This window comes from Mus pahari, chromosome 12 (genome assembly GCF_900095145.1).
Source record: "Mus pahari chromosome 12, PAHARI_EIJ_v1.1, whole genome shotgun sequence".
In the NCBI taxonomy this organism is placed as follows: domain Eukaryota; kingdom Metazoa; phylum Chordata; class Mammalia; order Rodentia; family Muridae; genus Mus; species Mus pahari.
The window spans coordinates 3,488,770-3,502,869 of NC_034601.1; the positions used below are offsets into that span (position 1 = coordinate 3,488,770).

Consider the following 14,100-nt stretch of genomic DNA (forward strand, 5'->3'; position numbering starts at 1 on the left):
CACACACACACACACACACACACACACACACACACACACACACACACACATTCATGTATCGTGTAGTATATTAACTTTAAATTGTAGTTGATACTTACATTAGAGATCAAATCGTCTAGGGCTGGAGAGATGGCTAAAGTTTTTGGGTAAAGCACTTACTTTGCCAACAGAAGAACTGGAGGCCAGATGTCTAGCACCTGTGTAAAAGCCAGCAGTGGTGAAGTTAATGTGTGACCCCACACAGCACTGGTGGAAAGGAGAGACAAAGACAGGTGGATCCTAGAGACTCCTTGACCTGCAAAACTACCTGAAACACAGAGTGCAGGTTCAGAATCCCGTTCTCAGCAAGAAATGAAGGCAGTGATTGAGGAAGACATAAAATGTCGACCTATACTCTCCAGACAAGTGTGCACAGTGAGTGCATGTGTCCGTGTCCGTGTGTGTGTATGTGTGCATGTGTGTGTGTGTGTGTGTGTGTGTGTGTAATATATATAAAGACAATGGTTTTTTAGATGCAAAAATAAAAAAAAATAGGGTCGGTCATACAACACCCTAATTTATAGAGACTGCTGCCAGAGACAGGGCTATTAAAATCTCCTTTTCCCTTCCAGAAATATTTTATGCAGAAAGCAAGCCCGAATTGCCATCTCTACCTCTTTTGCTACAATCTATAGCTCGATTCTTATGGTCAGTTACTGAATCAATCTGTACATCCTCTAGCCTTTTACCAGCTCAAATCCTCAAAACAATAGAACTAAGATCCGCTAAGCATCTGCTTCAGTGCCATTTTATTGGGGGTGGTACTTGTACATATCTTGGAACCCACGGCACTATTTTTGCCTCTGTCAATTCTTACAGGCAGAGGTTTCACAGAGAGGTGGATATTTCTGATGTCACCAACTGGTCTGGTCTTATTGCCTTCCTTAATCAGGCTTTGGGGAAGACTGAAGTTTGAATTTCATGACCTGCTTGTTATTGTCTATGACTGTCTCTTAGTATATCTTTAAAGAGAACATGGGTTTGAAATGTACACATCAGACACTTAACTAGCAGAAACCCTTTATTCATTTGAACCTGAAGAAGTTGCTAATTCACCACAGTATAGCAGCCACCTCTCAGTCCATAGCTATCTCAATTGTATGTCTCTGGGTATGACCATCTTCCCTTTAGAAAATCTATCTTAAGAATTGTCCTGGTTAAAGAGACGAGAAACTGGTTTGAATCCTGCAAAGACTCCCAGGCCAGGTTAGGCTGTTGGGCATTCTTTCAATATTTATGATACTCTGTTTCTCCCACTGTTTTAGGGATTTTGTTTTGTTTTGCTAGAATCAGGGTCTTACTACAGAGATTGTGCTAACCTTGAAGGCACCATGAAGCTTAGGTTCTTCCCCTCAAGTCCTGATATTAAGATTACATGCTACACCACCACTCTTGATTTAAATCTTTTCAGTGGTATTAATCTCCCTCATTTTTCACTGGGGATCTAAAGGGGACAAAGAGGCAAAGGATGTCACGAGTCTTGAACTGGCATCACTGAGATCAACATCCAGGTCTTCTGGTGCCAAATTATGAGTATCTGCCCACTCTAACTTTGTCCCCTTACAGATTTAGTGCCAGAGGGTAGGGCAAGAGACACAGGATTTTACCCAAGTCTGATATCATTATTTTTGCCCTCTAACTTCAGAAGGCACATTAACCAAGATCCTGGCCTCGCCAATATCATCTGTCTCCCTGTTTTACCAGTCATAGGAATTGAGACCAGTTGATGGATGAACTTTTCTATTCTTGTGATTCCCATTTCCCCTTGTTCCCCTTAGTCCTCACCTCTTTCCTTGTAAAGGCTATCAGCAACGATTTATAGAATATGGAATACATATACATAATGCTTGTCCTTTGGGGAGGATTTTAGCCTAATGAATTACACTGGAAATTTGGCAAAATCATTGAGAAATAACGTATCTGAAAATAGGATAGATGTATCATATTGGGAAGCGGGGAATTATAGCCTCAGAAGTGTTTTTGCTCAGTGTCAAAGTGTGTTCTTTGCATTGTTGTGAACAACCTCTACTCATCTTCATGTTTGCCCACTCACACTGGATGGAATGCTACCATCCCATGCTCCAGATGCTGCACCCAGGGCAAGTGCTTTACACAGGTCCTTATAGCTAAAAACTAGGAGCTGATGCTCAATCCCGGGCATGCCAGATCCAAGGACAGAACTGGCATAGACTGGAGGTTCCAGGGGCTTCTCCAGGCATGCCTGGACTAGCATGCTGTGCTCTTCTGAATAGATGGCAGCTGCAGATTGTAACCCTTTGTGTGAGAACTACTCATGTCACACAGGGATGGTCACAGCAGATCTGAGATTGCAGCCTTAGAGTATACTCTGGTCTGAGTCCTGTGCCTTAAGCAAACCCCAATATTATGATTTGGTGGCTTCATTTTTTTTTTAGATGACAGTGCTACTGAGCTCTCTTGTTAACAAAGGGTCCCCTCACTCCCTCCCTCCCTCCCTCCCTCCCTCCCTTCCTTCCTTCCTTCCTTCCTTCCTTCCTTCTTTCTTTCTTTCCTCCTTTCCTTCTTTTCCTTCTTCCCCTCCCTCCCTCCCTCCCACCCTTTCTTCCTTTCGTTTTGGTTTTGTTTGGTTGATGCTGTAACATCGTTTGTAACATTATTTGTTTCTTTTCATTTGTTTGTTTGTTGGTTTGTTTGGGGCAGGTATTCTTTTTCTAGCCTTGGCTGTCCTGAAACTCACTCTGTAGACCAGGTTGCCTTTAACTCAGAGACCTGTCTGCCTCTGCCTAAAACATGCTGAAACTAAAGGTGTGCATCACCACTGCCAGGCTCAGGTCCTTAATGTTACAGGTACTGCCTCATGTTTCCTTTTGAGCCTGGGCATCCTGTAAATGCTTTATAATTCATGACCCATGGCTTTTAGAATAAGTTACAGCCCTTCACTAAGGAGGAGCAAGACACATGACTCCTATCATGTTCAATGTTGTGTTTGGCTCGTAAGTGCTTAGAGTTCAGGGGACAAACAGACTCCTTCAACATGGATCCCAAGATAGAATGCCTGAGAGGAGCAGAGGAGCTCAAAGAGTAAATGATGTGTGTGTGTGTGTGTGTGTGTGTGTGTGTGTGTGTGTGTGTGTGTGTGTGAGTGTGTGATATTTCAAACTTCCGAGGCTTCATTCTGGATGCTGGATGCTGATATGATATGTTAGAAAATTCTTAATACAGATTAGGAAAAAATGGCCTGGGTAATTTTTATGAGTGTGGTCAGGATAAGCATCATGGCTTTTAGGTAAAGTACATCCTGTTCTCAGTGTTGGGAAGATAGCTCATTGGATAGACACCATACCTGACAAACAGGAAGACCTGAGTTCAAATCCCAGAACCCATAAAACATGGGGACAGGTAGCATATACTTATCTCCTTGGTCCCTCAGTAGGGAAGGAAGAGAAGGTAAGAGCAGAGAATCCCCAGAAGCTCATGGGTGAGGTCGCAGCTTTATAGCCAGTATAGAATAAGAACAAAGAAACCAGTCTGATATGAGTAGATGGCAAGCACAGATACCTAAGGATATCCCCTATCTTCTCCACAAATATGCTATGGCACAGATTCACCTACAATTACTCAGTAGTGCATACAGATCATAAATAAGTCTATACACTAAATTTTATTTGATTGCATTTGGTACCCAGAACATGTCGACTAGCCTTTGTAATGTTTTTTTCATCTCTGTGTAAGACATATAGTTACATTTGAACTTCTGAAACATCAATTAGGATCTTGATACAATGACAGACACCAGGACCCCAAATCAGGAATTATACATATTGAAGTTTTTCTCAGCAATCTGAACTTTTACCATAGGACTGTGACCCCTGCCTCTTAGGAGACTAAAGTTAGAGGATCACGAGGTGAAGGTCTTCCTGGACTACAGAATTAATTCAAGGATAGACCAGGAGGTAAGAGGTGGGTGGAGATTTAAAATCCAGATAAATAAATACACCACAGGAGTCCTTAAACTGCTTTCTGTTAAGTCAACATTAATATCAAATTCCCAAATTGATTTTCAAATTCAATTTGATATTTAATAATTCACAGGTAAATATTTTTCAAATACCATGTCTGAGTACAATAGATTGGTACAAGGTGTTCCTTAACCTGAGTCTAGATCAAGAATCAAGCAATGAAACATTTATTAGAAAAACAGATTTCTGATATTATGTTCCCAATACCCAAGAACAGCTTGTTTTGCTAAATGCAGAAAGCTCTGGTACATTCTGAGTATTTTAATTGGGGACTTTGTTCATGTTTCCATTGCAAAGGAGGTACCAATTTGAAGCTCCATCTACCTTTTCATGTGGTGCTTTCTGCTTTTCCTGCTATGCTTATTTCAGTGAAGTTTGCCCTGTCAGGATGACCATCCTTGATGAAAATGTTAATCTTTGGGAACACAGCAACTTGGGATTTGAAGACATTGTGGTAGTGCCTGGGTATGAGAAGATGAAGTAGTCTGTGTACGTATCAAATGCTGATTCGAATGTCTAATGTGTTGTTGTTAACTTTTTAAGCACAAAAGATGGTTTAGTTGTTCCTGTTTGCTTTTGAGAAAATATTGAAATAGGCATCATACAATTTTACAGGTTCTGTTTGGCGTACTCATTAGCTTACCAATGAGTTCATGTCCTTAATTTGTGGTTACGTATTCTTCCAGTTCATTATTGGTTTCTATAAAACATGTGTGCTTTTTATCTAGAAGGCAATACAAGAAATCACACTATTCTCTGAGAATAAAGGTGCAAGAAGAGGTCATTCATATTTCCAACATACTAGAACTGACTAAAGAGTTCTCTTAGTCTAATCTTCCCACCTCACATATTCTAAAATGATTGCATAAGCTATAATAAAAACTGAGATTCTCTTAGGGTTAGACGTAATACATGTGCTTGAGAGAGACTGGATTATCATAGAGACAAATTTACAGCAAGTAACTGCAATTGAATACTTTCCCATTAATATTGGATTGTCATATTTTAGACATGATGCTTTGGAAACCTTTGGTAGAGCCCAAGTTTACAGTTAAGAGACAGACAAGCTGCTCATCAACCAGTCACTACCATTTTGAATGGTAGACTACATTTTGTGTTGGCAGCCATTTTGGGTCATAGCTGCTGCCATTTTGCGCTTCTGACTGGCATTTATAATTGCTGTTTATCTTTTGAGTTTTGAATTTTGTTCTTCTGTGCATTCTTGTTTTATAAATTTGGTTACCTGCGTGGCCTTGGTTGACAATGAAATGTGATTCCAAATAAGACATTAAATTGTGAACTTCAGCCTTTAAAGAGAGAAAATGTTGCAAATTTCTTGACACTTGGATATTTTAACCGAACTCTACAGGCAGAATGACAGGACCTTCCCTGGTTGTCTGAACTACTTGTTTTGTCTGTGAAAGCCCAGGGAGGGATATTAATCTGCCTGACTCACAGAACAAATACCACAGCAAAACCCAGAATGGGAATAAATTAAGAAAAAATTGTCCCTACCCTAAACCTAACCCTGCAGCAGCATCTTGGCATTGATCATCCTTCTCTTTTCTTTCTGGTTTTTTTTTTTTTTTGGATTCTGTAGTGGATTGGGGGTGTATGTACTCAAGGCAACATTGTACACTGTCCTGAAGAAAGCCCAGTGGCAGGCCTTCTAATGGTAGTTGTACAATATAGCTTAAGCCTGGTTTTCTGTACCATTTTGGTGCTTAGGTAGGTAGATTTGCATTTTCCTGACACCCCTGCTGCCAGTCACTCCAGAGTACCAACACTCTAATGGGGGCCTGAGCTTTTGACCTCTGTATCTATAAGACATACAGTAGCTATCAGTTTCTCAAATGGTAACTTTTCATGTAGAGCTATGTCTATGGCATTGCAAAAGACCTGCAGGGGCACAAGATTAAATTCTACCCATCATAGGAGGGAGAGAGTCCTCCCAAGACAGTTGAACTGAGCATCTTGGAGGTTCCAAAGCTTCACAGACTATCTTCAGGCCTCTAAAAAGAAAGTCATTTCCAGCTAGGGACTTAGCTGTCCTTCTGACATCAGGAAGAGAATGGTCTACCCTTGAAGACCTGGCGTGTATGCAGTTTTATGGCCCTTGAGAAGAAAACTACATGGCTAAACTCATTTAAAAAGGAAAAAACAAAACAAAACAAAATACCCTATGTTGTCCAACTGTGCATCTCAAACAAACCACATCAACAGGACCAGTAGAAGTTGAAGGATTGAGAATAAAAGTCTTGTTTGGGGATTAAAAAGTGAATTTTCCCTAAAAAAGTTGCCACATTGCACACTATAACATTCAGATTAAAAAAAGAAGAAGAAAAAGAATCCTGGTCACTTAAAGGGGAAATATAAATTTCCAACTCGAGATGGAAAAACATAAATTTAATTTCTTGGGCTGAAATTAAGGGAGCAAGGTGAAGCAACTCTCATTATTGACAATCCAGGAGAGTAATATCTAGCATTTAGTGCATTCAGGCTAGAAGCAGAGACTGCAGAGCTTCAAGCCTATATAAATGATCAGATTGAATCTCCAAAGGACCCAGAGTAGCCAGATGCTGTAGTTCACCCTTCTTTACCTAGGTGATGAATCCAGAGTACAGAGGAGATACTCAAAGTCTCACAGACAAGAGAAGCGGAACTGGGGTCCATGGACGGTCAGAGCACCCTCCCCTTCTTCACTCCTCACTCGAGGCTTCTCTGAGCCATTGCATTCACGTCACCCACGAAGGGATTAGTATAAGTTTGCTAAAATTATAGACGGGGAAACTGAGACCCAGATGTTAAATGAATTCAAACTCAGTCCCCGTGTATTCCAGAGAATCCACCTATTGACAACCCAGAAACCACCTCTTGACATTTGTTGCTTTCTTGTTCAATCACAATATCACTGCAGACCCGTATTTTAACAAACATTCCCTCCATAACTTAAGGTCTGAGTCTGAGTAGATTGAGTGTGCACAACCACAGAGCGAGGATGAGCATGTAAGCACACAATTTCTCTTTGTCTCTGTGTGTGTGTGTGTGTGTGTGTGTGTGTGTGTTTTTTTCTCTTCCTCCACCCTCTCTCTCCTCACTTTTTCTGTCTCTCTGTTTTTCTACTCTCTCTCTTTCCTTTCCTCCCTTCCTACCTCTCTCCCTCTCCCTCTCCCTCTCCCTCTCCCTCTCCCTCTCCCTCTCCCTCTCCCTCTCCCTCTCCCTCTCCCTCTCCCTCTCCCTCTCCCCTTCTCTCTTCTTCTCCCTCTCCCCCTCCTCTCTCTCTCTATCTCCCCCTCTCCCCCTCTTCTCCCTCCCTCTCCCTGTCCCCCTTCCCCCTCCCCCCTCCCCCCCTCTCTCCCCAACACCAGCCCTACATTCCCTTGTGATGTCTACTCATCTCAGAGAGTGAATGTGGCCTCCAAACCCTTGACAAGCCAATGGGAAGAGATCTAGACTTCCCACAGAAACTTTCTACAAGGAAATCCCTAGTTATAACCTAAATTGTATTTCACTTCTGTATGTTTGCTTCATATTGTAGCCCTGTAATTTGAATAGATTATTCACTCACCCTTTGTAGAGACGAAATTAGCTAACTTTTGTTTTGAACTAAGGAATGGCATCATGGTGGCATTGTTACTCTAATAAAAGAAGATGGACTTGATCCATAAAAGGAGATTGGCTTGCAAGTGAGAGATGGGCTAGCAATTATTAGAGGAGTTGCCTATGGTTCCAGGCACTGTCTCTCAGGGGCATTCATATGGGGGCTACACAAGGGAAGGGCAGAAAATAAGGCAAGCATGTGAGAATACCTCAAGGTCAACTTACCTACAGTTGATACAAGTTTAGAAATTAGGAGGAGATGGGCTATGGTATTTGGATTTAAGAAATTTTTCTTTTTGAAGGTACCCAGGATGATTTTTGCAGGAGTTAGTATAATTGAACCCAGGAAGATTCTCACTAAACCTTAGAAAAAAAAATCATCAAAGGTCTAAGAAGATGGAGTGAGTAAGCTCTTGATAAAAGAGAATCTAGGGGACCCCACATCCGCTGAGAAAGGAAATCTGGCTGCATTTGCTGAAATGTTAAGGCTTTTGCTAAATGACAGTTCCTGGGGAGACTCTTTCTAGTCACCCCAGACACACAGAAAATTTTCTGGTGAAAGTTAATGCCATGCTGACATATGTCATAACTTAGAAAGGCACACTCCTGAGTTCCCTGGTCAAATTGCTGGCAGTTCCACTGAAGAATCTCTTGTCCCTGAGACCTCCTTACTGCTTCAGACTTCAGGGAAAGGACCTTTGAGTCCTATTCGCTTCATGTGCTCAGTGGACCTCTCCCTACAGTCCAGGGGAGAATGTTTCAGTCTGATGAAAACACTCACGCATTTCCTCCTTGCTCAGTCCAGCTATCAGTAGGACCCAAACTCATTACAGACCCTTCCATTAGTTCCTGCTCTCAAGCCTCTTCCATGCTTTTAGCCTCAGCAGTAAGAATCTAGGCCAGAAGTCAGCTCACTCTGGCTGCTGATGCAACTCTAGGCTACCACACATTTCTGAAGATAAAGTTTTGCTGGTGCTCACTGTAGCAATTGGTTCCTGAGTTGCCTCTGGCCACTTCTGCATCATGGTCTCAGAATTGAGTGAGCATGACAATGAAATGTGACCCACAGAGGAACAACACTTACCGTCTGACCTGCAAGGGGAAGAGCTGCCCATCCCTGATCTTGGCAAATGTTTATGGACTCTGAATCAGCCGGCTTTCTTCAGACCTCGGGCATGTTTTGCTTGATTCATGAGTGAGATGTATTAGCTGTAACTTAAAATGAGAGCTTTCACAGAGGCAGCTCTGATTAAAAGATGAAAAGAATCTAACATAGAGTTCTGTTGTTGGAGGTGGTATGACCACTGAAGAGTCTCCTTTCTCTTAGCAGCTCTTTAATGCTTCTGTAACAGCAAGGAAGGCCCACTTGAGCCTTCTAAGCTTAATATGCTCAGAGGGCCTCCCCTTTCAGCCCCGTCTGTGTGCCAGCGGCAAGAGCTCATAGGCATTCGATGATGACTGCTATAACCAGATGGATTGGTTTGTTTTTGTTTTTAATAAGATATTTCAAATTCCAACCACTCACCCACCCACTAACCTACACACAGCTGTGTCATATGTATTTATATAGTCTATGTATAGTTATTTAGATAGACAAATAGGTAAAATATGCAAGGCGATAATGACCTGCCTTTCCTTCTTTGTAATAGTATCCTACATCACTAATGATACAGATTTTAATGTAGGCAGATGCAGTCATAGAATGAGTCCTGAAATCATTATTATTGTGGTGGTGGTTATTGTTCTTTATTTTTGGAGACGGTGTCTTAAGCCTGGGTCTCATGTCTATTCTGCCTCAGCTACATTTATGCTGGGATAATAGACATCATCATGGTGATCAGTTTTTAATGGCTTCTTTTAATAGGGTTAGTGTCAGACATGGGCAGTATGTAATGTGTGTATGATCTAATTCCACTAATTATAAACTGTTAGCTCACTTTCATGGCTAAGGGAAGAGACTTAGAGCTTCCTCAAATCCCATCAGATTTCTCTGAGGGATGAGAGACATGGATCGCATGTTCCCAGTCGTCCCATTCCCATTTTCAACAATAATGAAGTTGAATGAAGTAATTTTTCTTTATTTTCTACTCTTCTTTTTAATTAGTATTTTAGACAATGTTTTCCTATATAGCCCTGGTGGATCCAGAATTCACTCTGTAGACCAGAGTGGCCTCGGTCCTGGAGATCTGCCTGACTCTGTCTCCTGCATCCTGGGGTTAATGGTCTGCACTACCACCCCTGACATCCGCACTAGCCTGACATCGCTTTTGCTAAAACACCATGGCAACCCTAGCAAACCAAATTCCAGAAAATAGAAGCAGTATTTTGGTAAAATGTACCGCTGTTGTCCCTTCTCTATAGAGACATGTACAGTGAAATCCCCCCGCGGTGGCATTTCCTGTAGATCTGTCTTCATTCTGATGAACACAGATGCCAATGAGTCCTCGCCACTGGCACACACACCGGGAAGGATCTCACTGGACATGGGTAGAGCCAAGGAAGGTTATTTTGGATCAAATCTATAAAGTGTCTTCTATTTCTTTTCGATAGATCTTCAGCATATTACTTTTCTGTTTCCCTTGGGCGTTTCAGTAGGGATAGAATCAGAGTCGGTGGTGAGATCAGGGTGGATCACATGATTCTTTTTCTTACTGCCAACCATGGTAGAAAGAAATCTCTGGGAATAGGATCCAGTTTCATATAGCCCTTTGTTCTAGTGTGTGTCCTCGCTGCACATTCACAATAAGGGGAGATAGACGACGAGGTGCTTTCGGAATTGCTGTTATGTTCCTTCTTCAGCCTAGGTGTTGAGAGCTGCAGTCTCTTTGTGGATCCATTGTCCCAATACTGGGTCTGAGCCCTTGGAAGGACACTATAGACTTGCGGTAATTACAAATCTGTTCCTTCTCAAGTCAGACTAAGTGGACCTCTTATTATTATTCAGAGGATAATGGGAGCATAACGAACGCTGAAGGGAAATTGTGCTCCTCTCTTTATGAACTGCTTTTATATTCCCTTGTGCATGGCTAGAATGCTATGAAATCTCCTTAAATGTGATATTACTCAATATAATACAATAATAATGCACACACTGTATGTATTGGATTACTTTGCAAACAGCCCTTTTGAAATTGAATTTCCCATCATTTCTGGGGGCCAGCTTAGGACTGCTGGCCCTGCAGGTCTCTCTGTAGCTAGGGGACTGGAGTCTGCCTTCACAGTCACTTAGGTTTCCACAGAGGTGAGCAATTGGCCCACATCATTTTTATTCACTGTGGGGATGTTGGCCTGCCAAGTTCCCAGGCATCTCACTGTGTGCGGCTGCTCAGTAACACAGGCTACTGCTGCTACTCAGCATACTTGTAAAATGAACTGGGTTAGATGGACTCCTAAAGGAAGCTGGAGCGAGTAGGGAGCCCGCTCGTGCTGGAATCCAATTCTGAAGTACTCATAATTGCCTGTGCTGGAGACTCTATCAAAACATTGTTCTCTCTGAACATTTTTCAGAGATTTTCACAGGACCAGGGCTGATTCTCTTTTCTTACACTGAACATGCCTTGTAAACGTATCTTTTTACTTGACATCCAAAAATAGTTATTGCATTCCTCCTAGATGTCAAACACAGATCAATCTACTAAATGCCAAGCCAAGAGTTTGGCAGTTATAGACAACATTACATTTGCTGTAAAGCCACAAGAGTTACAAGGCCCATCAGGTCCCCACTGCACTCCAGGCATCTCCTTGTTATTCTTAATGTTGGGACAGTGCTTGATGCAATGATCTATGTATCATTCATTGATTTACAGTTTTTTAGTTCCTTTCTTTGAAAAGGCACAGAGGCCATGAAGATTCAAGGGTGAATGACACAGACATATGTCATTCTTCAAGAAATTCATAGGTGGGTCAAAATAAAATGGAACACGAGAATAGGACTCACATCAGTAAATTTCAGAGATGTACTTGAAATGAAAATCTAAGTTGGGATGAATGCAGGTACCAAGGTGTATGTAAATAAAGGGGTACCAACAGAAAACTTCCTTGAAGAGGCATCTGAAATAATCTAGAATAGTCTAGCACTTACCAATAAAGGCGGGGGAGGGAGATATCATGAGTAGTCAGAACAGGACAAGCAGGACCAAGAGTTAAAAGTTCACAGTGAGTAAGAAGCTGCTTTGACCAAGCTGCACATGGCCTGTGCAACATCTCTTCCTCGTGGAGCTTAATATGTCTGTGCTGAGTGTTTACATCCGGGGACTTGCCAATGTCCTGGCAGTGATTTATTGGTTTGGTTTGCTGGAGAACTGCCTGTTAATAGTCATCATCATGTCAAGGCAGAGAGGACCTTGGCCTAGTTCAAATGAAAGCACAGCAGTGTGATAGCCTGAGGCACAAAGACGTCGTTTCTGCAGCAAATATAGGAACACAGGTAGGAAACACACAGGACTCTGTTGACTAGAAGGGACACCTTCTATATTACCACCATTGACAGGTCACTGTTTACGTGAGAGAACACCTTCAGTCACTGTCACCTTAGAAATTACCCAACTGGAAGGTGAGACACACTTGAGAGAAGCAGTAATGGCAATGGCTCATGGCAAAAATAACAATTAAAAATTCCTCCTCACGTAATATGCACTCACTGATAAGTGGGTATTAGCCCCGAAACCTAGAATACCAAAGATACAATTTGTAAAACACATGAAACTCAAGAAGAAGGAAGACCAAAATGTGGACATTTCGCCCTTTCTTAGAATTGGGAACAAAACTCCCATGGAAGGGGTTACAGAGACAAAGTTTGGAGCTGAGACTAAAGGATGGACCATCCAAAAACTGCCCCACCCAGGGGTCCATCCCATAATCAGCCACCAAACACAGACACTATTGCACACACCAGCAAGATTTTGCTGAAAGGACCCTGATATAGCTGTGTCTTGTGAGGCTATGCCAGTGTCTAGCAAACACAGAAGTAGATGCTCACAGTCAGCTATCGGATGGAACACAGGGCCCCCAATAGAGAAAGTACCCAAGGAGCTGAAGGGGTCTGCAACCCTATAGGTGGAACAACAATATGAACTAACCAGCACCCCTAGAGCTCATGCCTCTAGCTGCATATGTAGCAGAAGATGGTCTAGTCAGCCATCATTGGGAAGAGAAGCCCCTTGGTCTTGCAAACTTTATATGCCCCATACAGGGGAACACCAGGGCCAAGAAGGGGGAGTGGGTGGGTAGGTGAGGGGGGGAGGGTATAGGGGATTTTGGGGATAGCATTTAAAATGTAAATGAAGTAAATACCTAATAAAAATTGGAAAAAAATCCTCCTGAAAGGATCAGGGCAAGAGGTGGCACCATGACCACACGTGGTCCTGTCAATGGTTTGAAGAGGCCATCAGATGGACTGAGAGTCTTCCTAGACTCTCTAAGAAGGGCCCTGCACACTAGCCTTCTATAACTAAGTTGAATTAGTGGAACACTTTCTCTTTCAATCCCTATAGTTCCCCTTAAACATATATGTGACTTGGCTCTGTGCACAGCTGAAGCACCTGAGGCTTTGTGGCATTCTCCAGAGCACACCACTCACAGGTCTGCTTTGGTGGCATCTGACCACATCATTGCACTGTTAACTGAAAGCCCCCACTTCTCCCATCATTTTCTGTGAGAGTAAAGAAGCCATTAATATTGAGGTGAGTAGATGAAAGGAGATTCTAGGGCGGTTTATAATGATTGTCCACTGGACAAGATCTAGAGCAGGGGTTTTCAACCTTCTTTACACCGTGACCCTATAATATAGTTACTTCCTCATGGTGTGGTGACCCCCAAACCATAAAATTTTGTAGCTGCTTCACAACTGTCATTTTCTACTGCCATAAATCATAATGTAAATATCTGACATGTAGGATATCTGATATGCGACCTCCAAGGGGGTCTTGACCCACAACTTGAGACCACTTGTTCTAGAGTTGGCTAGGAGACAAGCTTTGGAGCATGCCTTGAAGGTATTATCCAGTTGGGTTAGCCACTGTTCATGCAGATGAGGGATTGTCTTGATTAGGTTAATTAAGTTGGGAAGACCCAACTTAAAGGTAGGTGGAACCATTTGCTTAGCTGCAATCCCGAACTTAAAACAGAGAAAGCAAGACTACTACTTATATTCATTCCCATCTGTTTCCTGACTCCAAATGAAGTGTGATAAGACTCCATCTCCTGCCACTATGGCTTCCCCACTAGGATAGACTTTGCCCTCAACTATGAGAGAGAATAAACCTGACCTTCCTCATACTGATTTTGTCATGTTTGTCCCATCCACTTGAAATCTACTTAATACAGATGTACCTAGAAAATGCACAGTCTTGATCTTGTCAAGGGAAACTCCTTCTGACATGACTTCTCAGCTACTTTTCTTGGGTCTACTTAAAAATGATGTTGGGATTCACATGGGCAGTAGTGACCAGCCAGACCACCAGAG

General features: G+C 42.3%; 1 protein-coding gene across 37 annotated transcripts in view; it reads left to right on the forward strand.

The window, feature by feature from the left end:
• Window positions 1–14,100, forward strand: part of Rbfox1 (RNA binding fox-1 homolog 1) — a 1,661,838-nt gene that overhangs the window by 1,481,347 nt on the left and 166,391 nt on the right. The window lies entirely within an intron of this gene.